Here is a 13,520-nt window from a genome sequence, read left to right as displayed (position 1 = left end):
AGCTTTACAAGTGTTTTCTGAAACTGATGAGATGTTGACATTTTTAAGCAAATGAAACCCAAAACAAAAGTCTAGATTTAATTACATATGCTTGAACAATTTGTCTTCTTCTGAATTCTGATAGCATCCATCCAGACACAAAGTGTTCACAAGATTCAGTGCTCTTTTGAGCAACAAAATAACCAGTTCCATGATCCTATTTTCAGTCATTCATGTGATTTATCATTTTAAGCCTGTACTTTTGATCTATGACATTACCATTCACACTATCTACAGCTGAGACCACTTCACAACAATTATAATAGTGTTGATAGCTTTATTAAGGAAGTACTAGCAGTGGCTGACTAATGCCAACATGAAATTACAATAAAAGGATAAAGACTGTTTTTCTCCTATGAAACTGCTTGCTTATTTTTGTTTGCAGATTAGTTCAGTAGAGATATAAGCCTTACCTTTTAGAAACTTCTGAGGAGAAAAAAAAACATAACAGGTAGGTTCATTTTCTAAGTTTTTCTCTATTGTTAGTGAGAGAAAAAGCAATAGGGAGTAATTTACAGGACTAGCTAAAAAAGTTTGTTAGCATAGCAACTTTAATGAAACTATTAATGGTAGCTTTCTAGATAGTCTGAGAGATCAAGATTAAAGTGTTAGCTATGAAGTATTTGTGTGTGTGTGTGTGTGTGTGTGTGTGTGTGTGCGCGCGCGCATGTAAAGCTAGAACATTGAAGTATCTTGCTTAAAGGCTTACCTTCTGAACTAACAGAGAACAGGAACACATCTCACACTTGCACCTACAGAACCTTAATTGATTATTTAGAAACCCTGAAATCAATTAAATAATGTATTGCAGTAAATAATTCAGTGCATTAGATGCCCCATAAGCCTGATACAGGGTACAATAATCAACCCTCATCTTAAAATACATTCTAAATAAAGAAGTAAATAAGAAAGTAAATAAGAAGCTGGAGACAACTGGAGGTGTGACCCTAGCTCCTTTCTAGCTGACTATATGAGGAGCCTTAGGCTATGATTTCTCACAGGGATGTAGTCATCCCAGGCATGATACTTGTGATCAGGAACTCTGTTGCACTGAGACTGCTGACCTTAGTCCTGAGGTCAACCAGTCTTGCTGAGGCCTTCTCAGTGAGAATTACTTAACTGCTCACCTGAAGAGCATTTCTCTATTTCTATGCCCCTATAGATAAAATAGCAAGCAAGCCCTTCTAGGTTTTTCCTCCCTCCCCACATCACTCCCCTAAGCTTTCAACTCTAAGTTCACTTCTCCAGCTTTCTGCTGCAGCCTTCTGCTACAGGGAAATGGCCCTCACTAGAAAAGGGTCCTGGGACAGGAATGTGGAGTTCAAGATTTTAAGTGTGTGTGCATGTTTGTTTTTCTTTTGATAATGTGAACATAAAGTGCTTTCTGCATCTACTGCTACTTTATAATTTTGGTCTCCGAGTCAATACTCGGCATTTAAGACACTTTGCATGTGATTTAAAGAAAAAACCCACTAGGTAACGCAAGGGAAAGGTGTAACGTGGTTACGTTCGTGGCGCTCCGTGCTGTGACACGCACTAAAGCCACTTCCAAATGGCGACGCCGCGCCCGAGGCCGCGCCAGCGCCGTGCCCGGCGCCCGCCCTGCGTTACCTTGGGAAGCCCGGCTCTGCCCGCGCTCCCGGCCGGCGCCGGGCCTTCCGCGCCAGGCGGCCGATGCCTCCAGCAGGTCGAGAAGCCGGCTGCCGCCCGCAGGGGCTCTCCCTAGAGACAGGGGAGAGGCTTAGGGGAGCCGCTCCCCCGGACCCCGCCGCCAGCCTTTTAACGGGCGCGGAGACGTGTGCGCGAGGGCGGCCCCTCACGGAAGCGCGGGGCAGGGGCAGGCGCCGCCCCGCCGCGGCCTGTCGCGCCCGCCTCGCCCTCAGGGAAGCGCCGGCGGCGGCTGCGCCAGCGCGGGGCGGGGGCGCGGCGGGGCCCGCGCCGCCCTCCCGCGGGGCCTGCCCGGCACCCCGGGCCCGGCCTGGCCCCGCGGCCGCCTCCGGAGTAAGCGCGCCCGCGATTGGCTTCTGCCAGCCGAGGGGGCCATATTGGATCGGCTCGGCCCTCCCCTCACGCACCATCTTATCCGCTCCGCGGCGGCCCGTGCCCCCTCCCCCCCGCCCAGGGCTGCGCCCTCCCCCGGGGGCTGCAGGGCGAGGTGACGGCGGCTCGCGGAGGAAATTCGCACGCTCCCGCTTCCCCGCCCGCCCCCCACGCGCTCCCCGCCCCGCGCACACCCCTTCCCCTGCCCGCGGGCTCTGCCCGCCCTCCGCGCCGCCGCCGCCGCCGCGCGCACGCCCCGGCCCCTCGCGCGCCCGCCCTCCCTCCAGAAGCGCCTTGTCAGCGAGCGGCGGCGGCCCCCGCGCGGGCGGCCAATCAGCGCGGGGGTGACAAATATGCAAATGTGCCCCCCAGCCCGTCCCCGCGGGTGCGCTGGGGTCGCGGCGCGGAGCGAGTGAAACTTCGCCCGCAGCCCGGCCGCCTCCCGCCGGGGTGGGCGGCGGGAGCAGGCAGAGCCGCCGGCCTGCGCCGCCCGGTAAGTGCCGCCCCCGGCCAGCGGCTGCCTGGGCGCCGGGGGGGCGGGGGAATCCCCGAGGGGGGAGGGGAAGCCGCCGCTGCCGCCGCCGCGCCTGCCCGAGGCCGCCCGGCGCGGAGCTGTCAGGCGCGGGGCACCCCCACCCCCACCCCCCCGCCTCCCGCCGGGCAGCGGCGGCGGCTCCGGGCGCTGCCGCCGCCGCGTAATGGCGAACCCGGCGGTGAGTACGTGCGGGGGCCGCCTGCCGCCTCCGGAGCAGGCCGCGCTCCAGGTGCCGGCGGCGCCGGCCGGCCCCGGCTCGCCCGCGGCCTCCTGCCGCCTGGCGCGGCCTGCTGCTCGCCGCTCGTCCCGCTTCCGCCCCTCGCCGGCCCCGGGGTCCCCGGCGCTGCCTCGCACCTCGGCGGGGGCGGCGGCGGGAGGCGCTTTCCGGGCGGGGGGGGCGGGGTGGAGGCGGCGGCGCCCCGGGCTGCGGCTCCCGCGGCGGCGGGGGCGAGGCCGGAGCTGCCCCTGGCCGCCGCGGCGCTGCGCTGCCCCGGCGAGGGAAAGTTTGGAGGGGGCGGGGGGCTCCCGGGGGCGGCGGCGGCGAGGCCGGTATCCTGCCCCCGGCCGCCCGCAGGTGGGCAGATGGCAGGCGGCGGGGAGCCGGGCCGGTGTCAGCCTCGGGGGGGAGGAGGGGGGGGAGGCCGGCTCCCCTCTCCCCCCGGGGGCGGCGGCGGGGGCAGGAGGGGCCGCGAGGGGCGCCCGGCTGCCCCGGGCCCTGCGGGAAGGGGGCGAGCGGCCCCGAGGGCCGTGGCACCTCCCAGGCGGGGAGGCGGTGGTGGTGGACCTGGTTTCTCCCCGTGCACGAAGATGGAGGTGGGCAGGGAATTAGAATAATTCCCCAGGACAAGCGAAGCGCTGGAAAAAGAGGAGCGGCGGCCCGCTGGCCTGGATCCCTGGCAGCAGAGGATGTGGGAGCTGGGGAAAGGGATGTGGAAGGGCCGGCGCTGGGCGAGGCGTGTTCGCGACAGCCATGCGGTCGGCTGCTCCTCGGGGCTGGAAGATGCTGGGAGCGAGGAGAACCAGCAGCTCATGGCGACAGGCCCCTGCTGCGCGAGCGGAGGCTCGGAGAGGGGCTCGGGTGTGGAAGTACAGGGTTGGGGTTTATTGGCTGGCGTGTTGCAGGTAGAGACCGCAAGCTGGCTTCCTTCTGGGATGGCAAGCAGAGGGCTTTTGAGGCTGGCTGGGTACTCTCTGTGTGCTGCACTGGGTGGGTAGATGGCATCAGACTGGAGAGATAATGCTATTTCCTACTGAGGCAAAATGACCTGCTTAAAACAGATGTGATAACTTCTTCATTCCCTTTTCACACAGATTTTTATGGGCAGGGAGGAAAAGTACGTGAACAGGGTCCAGAAATCTGTCATTCACACCTTGGACACTGAGGCTAATGCATGCACTTTCATTTTTTAGGACATTTTTTGCACTCCTCACTGTCTTTGTATAAGTGCCCTGAATCTCTAGCAACTAAAAACTTCTTTCAGTGTGTGAAAGTTGTTTAACTTTGACAGTATGAAGAAATACAGTTCTGTTTCTCTCCCTCATGTAGAAGAGATCTGAGCATGCTGTCATGCATGCTCATAGGGGACAAAATAGAAATCAGTATAAAGAGAGAAAGCTTCTAGTTCTCCTCTTGTGTCTATTTTTGAGACTTTGTGAGAAGTAGCCGTAAACAATAATTGTCCTCTCTCTAGAGAACTAGGGTCATCAGTAATAACAGCTTTGTGCATCTCTTTTTAAGTGTGTCGTTCAACACCGTCAAGTTCCCGTTTGGTAGGTGTGAGGCAAAATCATTATTTCACCTTATTTTAGTTATAGTAGGTTGTATGCATATAGAAATATGTTAAACATTCTAGGCAGAAGATTAACATTCAGTCATCTTTGAGCAATATTTGTATTTTTACCTGAGTCTTGACTTTCTCTCTCTCTCTCTCTCTCTCTCTCTCTCTCTCTCTTTTTTTTTTTTTTTTTTTTTTTTTTTTTTTTTTAACATAATGATCTTTTTGCCAGTTGCTTTCGCATGGTAAATATTTTAAATCTAATGATTTTTATCTCACAGTTTCTGAACTGTTAAATAATGAATAGCAATAGTGGGTTTTTTTATTTTCAGATACTCACAAAGTTTCTGTCAAACACCTTCCCCCGCACTAGGCACTAATACGTTTCTTCTTTCAGGCTCAGTGATCACTTTTTCATTGTTCCTGCATCTGGCACATGGGGCATCAAAAACACCAAGGACACAGTTTTGGCCAAGCAAAAAGCAAAAAATAATATATGTTTGTGAAAGTTAACTAATCCAGGGAACCGTGTGCCCTGCCCCTATGTATGAATCAAGGACACACAAAGAAAGTAGTGGGAATTAAGGTAGGATGTGAACTTCATATACCAGCAACTTTCTGGTTACTGCCCACTGTGAACTCTCTAACAAAGTAAATTTGAGGTAGTTTTCTACTTTTTCATTGATGGATAAGCTACATCAACTTACTTTGGATTTATTATAAGATAAGGGCAGGCATATAGGTAGTTACATTGTGTCACTGTTCTACCTAAAGTACCTAGTTTGCTTTGTGGGAGCTTATTCATATGTTCATGTTTAGTGTTTAAGCAAGTAGTTCAGTTTATAAGAGTATATGCTGCTCTTCATGGTGAAGATGTGTTAACTTATCTCCCTTAGATTAAAGCTGTCACTTTTACTGCCAAAAGAACTGGAATCTTAAAAGTCTTGTAATTTTTCAAGTCTGGTGAGGAATCTCGGCATCTATTCATTTCACATGAGCCACTGGTGTTGAATGCTCCTGAAGATTAGTTCAAAAATTCAGTTGTAGAGAAATGTTGAAAGCACAGTGTGATTTTTTTTTTCCTTTTTGTTCAATAAGTATTTTTAGTGATGCCATCCAAAAGATGTATGACTTGAACAACTACTAAGAGACTGTAGAAGCCCTGCAACAGACGTTGCTCATTTGTTTCCTTTTATGAGAGACAAGTTAGTGATGGAGGTGGATTAAAGCAAAAAGATGGACACGGTTGTTCAAAGTTTCCTTGTTCGTGCAACCCATAAAGTCAATAGTTAAACTTTTATTCTTGCTTGGTTTATAGGGCCAGTTGCAAGTTTTCTGTGTACATTACAATTTTACAAAACAAATTTTTACAAACATTATATTTGTCCTTTACATACTTCAAAAATAAAGCTAATCTGGACAATTATACATATATTTTATTAGTTGGGATTTCTAACGATACATTTTTCTTCCCTGTATTTCAGTCTTGTTGAAATAAGTGTCTAAACACTGGACTGTTATCTTACTTTGATATTGATATTGCGCAGTTTGGGATAAGAAGTTGGATCTGACGTAGTGGAATGGTGTGGTCCCACTCAGCTCTAGGTTGCAGTATTATACTTCTTTCAGTACTGTGTATAAACTAAATACCCAGGAAATTTTACTACTTACGTTCATAAATCATCCAGTTCAGATATTTTTCTGAGTTTAACTGAAATTGGATAACTTAATGCTCAACTTCTTTTTTAACTAAACTAGTTTTTTGCATGCTTTCTGTTCTTCCCCTGACCTGTCTTTATTTGTTCTTTTTATGGTCTCTGTCCTAGCAAACTAAGAAGCAGTGTGCTTAATGGACACTTAAAAATCTCACACTCTGTCAGGCTCATACAGTATATTCTTATTCCATTTTCTACTGATTCTCTTCTAGTTAGAAACAGTGCTTCAGGGATGCGGTACATCTGCACCCGTGTACATGTGTGATGGAGAAACTGTCTCTTTATTAAGCCAAACGTTTAAGAATTGATAGTTAGCAACTCAGCATTACTGAAACTATTTTAGAGTATTGCTGAAATGTTCTCTCTCTGCTTTAGCAAAAGAAAGCTGTGATGCTAAGATCTAATTCTTTTGCTCATGCAACTACCCCATAAGGGTTTGCATCTCTTTCTTTGGATGTAGGAATAGCAGGAGTCTCAGACTTTTATCTGGCTAGTCAATTCACGAATACAAGAGAGCTGGCCCAAAGTCAAAGAGGCTGAACATGGGACTTTATTATTCACAGTAGTGTGAGGAGGAGAGATCATTTTTAAGCAGTGTTTCTTAAATATTGCATACAAAGTATATGTTGTTTACAGTGACCATGTCTTGAAGGAACTGCGAAGTTGAAAACTTGCAGCAGACCAGCTATAAATCACTAACAACAATGTGACTAGCGAAGCTATAGTTTTACTTCAGAAATGTTAGCATCTTAGCAATAATACATACTATAAATATTTAGATGGCTACACAGCTACCTTTTAGGAGGAGCTTAAGTGATCAAGTTAAACTTTTGGCAGCACCTTAGACTAAGTTCCCCTTTCAGTGTTCCCTTTATGTTATGTTCATTATTAAACTGCAAGAAACAAGTTTGAGGCTGGGAGGAGGCAGGGTTTTTTTGTTTGTTTGTGTTTTTTTAACTCAGAATTCAGCCGATATATATTGGCATGATGTGCCATATGTCAGTGAGCACGTGCATTGAGATCTTGATTCACACAGCTTCCCAAAGAGATGTCAAGTATTAATGTCTGTAGGCCACTAGTGTACACTCATGTTTGTTTCTTAAAAGAACTATGTTGTTTTTTAAAGATGCATATTTTTGTTTTAATCTTAAATCAGCAGTTAAAACTTGCCAGAAGATGAAAAAACAATTTCTTCCTTTTTCTGAAGTCAAATAATAATTTTGACTTTGTTCTTTATCTGAGTCATATTAGAAAATTTAGTAACTTTGGTTACCAAATGATTTCCTTCTGCAATGTGTTCTTGGGCACTTTTTCTTGTGCTGCATGAGGAGTGCTAAAAGCTTCAGTTTTTTCCATTAGTCACCAAGATTCAGGAATTCTCCCAAAATCTATCCTGAAAATGTCTTTTGAGCAGTAAATAATTTTACTATTTTTATGTTATTAACACCCCAATAAAGAAGTCTGCAAGCTTCACAAAGATTTAATCTGTGTAATAATGACATAAAAACCTTCCTTTCTAGTGTTGCATATGTTAGGAGGAATCGAAGAATGACATCAGATATGTTTTTGTTTTTAGTTGTCTTGTAGTAAAGCCAGTGTAGTTAGTGGCTTACATCAATGTTAAAAATAGTATTAGATAAGAGAATGGACCTGAGTCTATGTCATACATGTGTTGTTGATTTCAGCAAATATTCTTCCAAAGTATTTTTTGTTGGTTTTAACTTAGGTTCAGAACCAGATTTTGAGGGAAGTTTTTAAGAATTAATTCTTAGGTACCCTTGAAAGATAGATGAGCATTGCTTCCATTTAACTAGGGAAAGTTTTTTGAGTCTGCTTTGTCAGACTTGTGATAGAGAATTGATGTTAAAGTAGAAGTCTGGAATCTTTGACTCCCTATTGCAGGTGAGTTCAGGAATGCATCCCAAGTTTGCTGAAACAATGAAATAAGGTGATAAATTTTTGTTTTGCTTGAGATGCTGTCAAAGAAGAGTATATTAAACAACTCACAAACTTGAAATGTCTTGTGTTGCTTGTGTTTGGGAGAGACTGTTTTGAGAAACTTTGTATCAAATTTCCTTAGAAATGGTCTTTTACAAGTTAGAAGAGTTGTATGTGGCCTTCTCTCCAAAAGGCATAGACTTTTGTATGTGAGACTCTTTATGCCAGCTAATGTAACATGGAATGGGAAGTCTGAACATGTTCTGTTCAGTAGAACAGTATTGTGGTATCCTAATCTGGTTGTATTAAGAGTTGAAATTGTGCTTTCCGCACTCCCCCCACCAAATTTTCTTGGGAGAGACTTCTCTGAGTGTTAGATCGTCGGTGCTGTTGGTCTATGCACATAGCCCGTGTGGTTCATAGTCATCTGTAAAACACAGATGATCCTTTGCGTTGTTCTGGTTGGTACTTCCAGATCATAAAACTAATGCTGCTCAGAAAACTATCACACAGCTTTCGGTAGTTTACCAAGTTGCTCATCAGACTAGAACATGAGAATTGCTGGAAATTAGTGTATTATCAGATTGTGAGTTGAAAGAGAGCTAGGCTGTGTTTTGTCTCTGAAGGTTTATAATGAAATCTTGGTTTAGGCCACATGTGAAAATGAGAAGGCTTTTTTCTGGTTTTCAGAGTGAATGATTCTCTACATCTTGACTGCACTGTAATTGTTCAAGAAAGATATTGGACTTCAGAAGCAGGTTTTGTAGATCTAATTTAAGGTGTATTGCTCAAGTTTATGACAGAACTAATGACCAGAAGTAAACTGTAAATTATAAAATATACCTAAAACACTAAATCTGCTATATTCACTCTTAGAGGAGTAAAGAGAATAAAAAGAGCCATTCATATTCTGTACAGGCATGCTAAGATTTGTGGGCAGATTTCTTAAAGAAAAAAGTAGTTCTTCACAGTGATTTTCAAAATTTCCCTGAATATAAGGAATTTGGGAAATGTCATCGATCTTTATTAGAAAAATAATCAAGAACTCTTTGAAGTTGTGAAGTTTATGTAAGATTTCACAAGTATGCTTTGAAGGAGCAAAGTGACAATAACATTGAAAAAGCAGAACCAGTTACTTGTATAGCTTCCTTCAGCAGTCTTGCAACAAAATCTTTGCATTTCCTTGCAGTTTTTGAAAACTTACATTAACACTTTACATAATTACTCTTGAATAAATTAGGTTTATTTAACTAGTTTGTTAACTAGCCTTTTTATGTTGAAATAAACATCTCTCAGAAAAGATTTAGTGGTTAAAAAGAAGTGTTGAACCTAACAAAAAGGCTTAAACCTTATGTTCTTTACAAGAAGGTTGTCCAAACTTTGATATCGTTCTAGTTCAGACAGCTGTAGCAAATTAAGATGTTGTCATTGTCCCCGGCTTCTTTATTATTGTTCCCATATTGGAATTTATTGCCAACAAAACAGAAATGAGAAAATGGAATATATGTACACACCTCAGCCATTTCAGTGCAAAGTTTAATGGGATAGTTTAAACTGTCTAGTTGATGGCTTGAAGCTAAAGTGAGAGACTATGCACTGAAGCAGCTGAGGCACATATACATGTTTTGTTTTGCATATTGTGCTTTCAGGGAAGTAACCTTTGGCAGAGGTGAACAAGGTAGTTGAAAACAGTAGCTTCTTAACTACTGCTAAATTTTCTAAGATGTATTTGCCTAAGACATAAACGCACACAAGGACTTTGTATAAAGCTAAGTAAGTTTTGTTATTTTTAAGATCATGATTTAAGAAATAGAAGGTGGTTATCCCAGACTGATTAAAGTGAATAGTTTAATTCCTGTTACACTAATGTGTATTAAAATTTGCATTTTAGTGTACAAAATGAGAAAAATTGTTTTTGTTCAAAACTAAGGGAATCAATGTGCATTTAAGGAAATGCATTTTTTTTTCAGTATTTTATGAACAGACCACGTTAGTTGGCCAGTGGAAGATTATTTTTAAAAATGTTCGGAGATAGCTTAATATGTATTTATCCAGACATGTTTGTAACAAATTTAATTGTTTCCATCTGATAAAATACAAGCTTTCTTGTTTATCAGTGAATTTTCCCAATTCAAAACTTAAAAGCAAACATTAAGAGTATGTATCAACTAGGGAGGCTTTACAGATTTCTTTTTAACCATATTGCATTTAATGCATATGTATATATGTAATTAAAAGACAGTGTATAATATAGCTTATCTGAGAAGCTACGAATATAGATTCCATGTTTCATCTTAAGCTGTTAGTTGCTTTTGTATGTATTTCTCTTTGGCACTTGGTATAATCATCAGTGGTTCTTCTATGTATGAAATCTCTCTTATATTTTACAATTAGATGTGTACAATAGATCTGGCCAATGTGTATTCAGTTATATATCTCTTTTCTTCTTTTTAACACAGGCTTTTTCAAACTTGTAAGTTCTCCACGATTGTCTCCATATTGGAAGCTGTTCAAGCAAGTGGACTCTATTGGCCTGAAGAGTAAGAATCATCTTTTTGCCTGATTCCTTTGAGGTATTGACAGAATTCATTTCAGGAAGGACAACCAAGTTTCAGATAGCAGAGTGCATAAGATAGTGTTTGTATTGTGTGGTAGGCACAAGTGAATTAGGTTTCTTTCTTTTTTTTTTTTTTTTAATGCTGAAATTTTGTAACTGGGGGAAAATACTTGATTGCAAGTTGCAAGTTTTCAAAAAAATTTTTTAAATTAAAATAAATTTTGAATGTCCCTATTCTGCTAATTTGTATATTGTAAAACCTTAATATTATAACTTTGTTCAACAAATGTCTATTAATTAAAGAGACATTCAGGAATTATAAAGTGTATTGAAATGCTACATAATTCTTGACAGTTAAATAATTTAAAACTTGACTCTAACTTCTGGATGGGAAGAAGACTTTTATGGGATGGGAGTTCTGTTTGATATTTCCCCTTCCCTCCCACAAATGCCCTAGAAGGGTTTACTCCCCACTTCCCCGCCCACCCCTTCCCTATTTTCCCTTAAACTATGTAATGTTTTGGAGCTTCTTTTAGATTAAAAGAGAAGTTGAGCTCCTCTACCTAGTATGGCAAGGGGAGGAGTAGGGTAAAACTATCATAAGTGCACTCCCCTAGAAAGGCAGTGTCAGTGACTGTTGGCAAGTACATCTGTCACTAGGTAATCACAGAAGTTTTGCTTCTGCTTTTTAAAAAATAATGTTCATTTAATATACAGGGCTTTGAGCATGGACGAGTTTAAAACCTAACCCAAAAACCTCATTTCATTTTTGGTTCTGGTCTTTGTACCAGAGCCTTAAAGTTATCCTAAAACTTGAAGTACTCTGGCACAGACTCTATCTTACAGAGGTTTGTAGAGGCTTTTTGGTTTGGTTTGGTTTTTTTGCTTGCTTCTTTTCTCAGTGGTCCTACAGAACTTGCTCATTTATCTGCCACTTGTAATATTGTGGCTACTGGTGATAATGCATTAATTCTGGTGTTCTTTTTATAATATCTGCCAAATACCTGAGTTTGAAGTATTCAAACAGCTGAATGTGTGATCTTGAAGTTGGTTATTGTGCGACTTGTTTATCATGTTTTATTTCTAGGTCTCTAATGATGAGGTATCCATTTGGAGATAAAGCACATCCCTGAACAACTTAATTCTTCATTAAAGAGATGTGTTCTATATTCATGGGTAAGGATGTTTTTGATCTTGACTTGTACCCTTTCTTAAGTATTGTACTGGATATTTTGAATTTAGAGAATTTCAGCAACCTATTTTTATTTCCAATGATTTAAACAGATACCTACAATGGTGTAGGGTTCTTTAAGTGCCTGTGTTAGCTTTTAATTTTGACTCCAGCTAATCATGAAACTTTGAAATACGTGCATCTAAGTATCAATGCTCTAACTAAATCAACCTATTAATCAGCTATAATTAAATCAACTTAATATTACAGGTAGAGAAACAGGCTGATGGTATATAGGTACAAATTTAAAAGTTGGTCTGAGATTTGAGATTACTTTTCAGATCTGTACAGTTTTACAGTCTTTATTAGGTATATCACCATCTTTTGAATTTGGACCTCTAGGAAGAAAGGAACTTTGTGCTGGAAAAGCAACAAAAGGAAAGGATGCAAGTTTCATGCAATTGAAATTTTTTTTTCCAAGAATTCAGATTTTATTTCATCTAAAGGACTGCATGTTTTATTCACTAGCTGTGTGGTATTACACACCCCTACTTCAAAAAAGTAGGAACAAAACAACAACAAAAATATCCCTAGAGAATAAGAATTCTTTTAATGTTGGTGGTATTTTTAAGGGCTGTAAGTTTCTAAATAAAACAGCTAAGGTCATATCTGGAGAGAACATATAATACCAAGTTCTGTAACATATGAAGTAAAGTACTGCCTGATTAAATGTCATTTTGAGACTTTTAAAATTCATCTTGAGTTAAAAATTAAAGTGGGTCTCTTAAAGCAGTATAGTAAGTGGCCCAAACATGTTGCTGGGTGACTTTCTGATATGGAATTTCCATATAAAAATTTCCTGACATGCCTTCTCTTCTGTGTGTTTTTGCTCTGTTGAGCTTAAGCGTAGCTATTCTCAGTGAAGAAGCTGTCCCATACTCTGAAGGCCGCTGTCTTTGATAGTGGTAGAAATTTGTCTTTACTTACATTGAAGATGAGGTTTCCTTTCAAGTGAAATATCATTTGTTGTGTTGATTGACTTAAACTTTTATGAATGACCATAACCATTGACAAATACTGATTTATTATTATATTTTCCTCCAAACCTTTAATATTTGTTTACCAGAGACTACCTGCTTCAAGAGAAAGGAGGGAAGGGATTAGAAGGGAGCTTGTATGCTTCTTGGGACTGTGACATGAGGTGTTTGGTGCAAGAAAAATGTAGATATGTGGTCAGACTGCTGTGTAGTGTAAGTGCACAAGCCAAAATGCTACAGTTTTGTGTTCCTACTGAGATATAAAAAACAGTAGCCATAGACTTGAATCTAGTCCTGAGAATTTAATTTAGAGTAATCAGTTCTGAATCTTTCTTTTGCTGATTTTCAAATTAAAATACCAGATGTTTGTGTTATCTAAGATATTTAGGACACTGTGGATTCTTCAGCAAAAGAGAAATTCTCAACAAAACTCTTAAATTGAGAGTATGAGTATACTATGCGGATGGCTTATTACTCCAAAATAGTTATAAATGCATACAGATAAACAATTTTAAAATAAAAATGCATATTTAAATATGTAATTGCATATGTACTATTAATAATAATAAATTTAAAAAAGCAGAGTACCCAAGCAAACTTTCTCTTAATTTTAAGTGATGCCAGTAAGAGAAAATGGATCTTTTCAATCCATATTTAGCTATAGATACCATGGCGAACTTGTGCAAAGATTTACTTATTCCTGTTTGTTAGAG

General features: G+C 42.1%; 1 protein-coding gene across 8 annotated transcripts in view; it reads left to right on the top strand.

Annotated features, from left to right (window-relative positions):
- The first annotated feature begins 2,295 nt into the window (after positions 1–2,295).
- CHD9 (chromodomain helicase DNA binding protein 9) overlaps positions 2,296–13,520 on the top strand; it is a 105,416-nt gene continuing 94,191 nt past the window's right edge. For 6 of the 8 annotated variants that reach the window (XM_064519540.1, XM_064519537.1, XM_064519541.1 and 3 more), the window contains exons 1-3: positions 2,296–2,572; positions 10,502–10,582; positions 11,687–11,775. The gene's annotated coding sequence lies outside the window, so the exon portion shown is untranslated. Of the gene's footprint in view, positions 2,573–2,740; positions 2,793–10,501; positions 10,616–11,686; positions 11,776–13,520 lie in introns of those variants that run through there. The other 2 variants (XM_064519535.1, XM_064519536.1) reach the window with 2 other exon arrangements.

The sequence above is a fragment of the Dromaius novaehollandiae genome, chromosome 13 (genome assembly GCF_036370855.1).
Source record: "Dromaius novaehollandiae isolate bDroNov1 chromosome 13, bDroNov1.hap1, whole genome shotgun sequence".
Taxonomy (NCBI): Eukaryota; Metazoa; Chordata; class Aves; order Casuariiformes; family Dromaiidae; genus Dromaius; species Dromaius novaehollandiae.
This window is presented reverse-complemented; position numbering and strand designations above follow the sequence as displayed.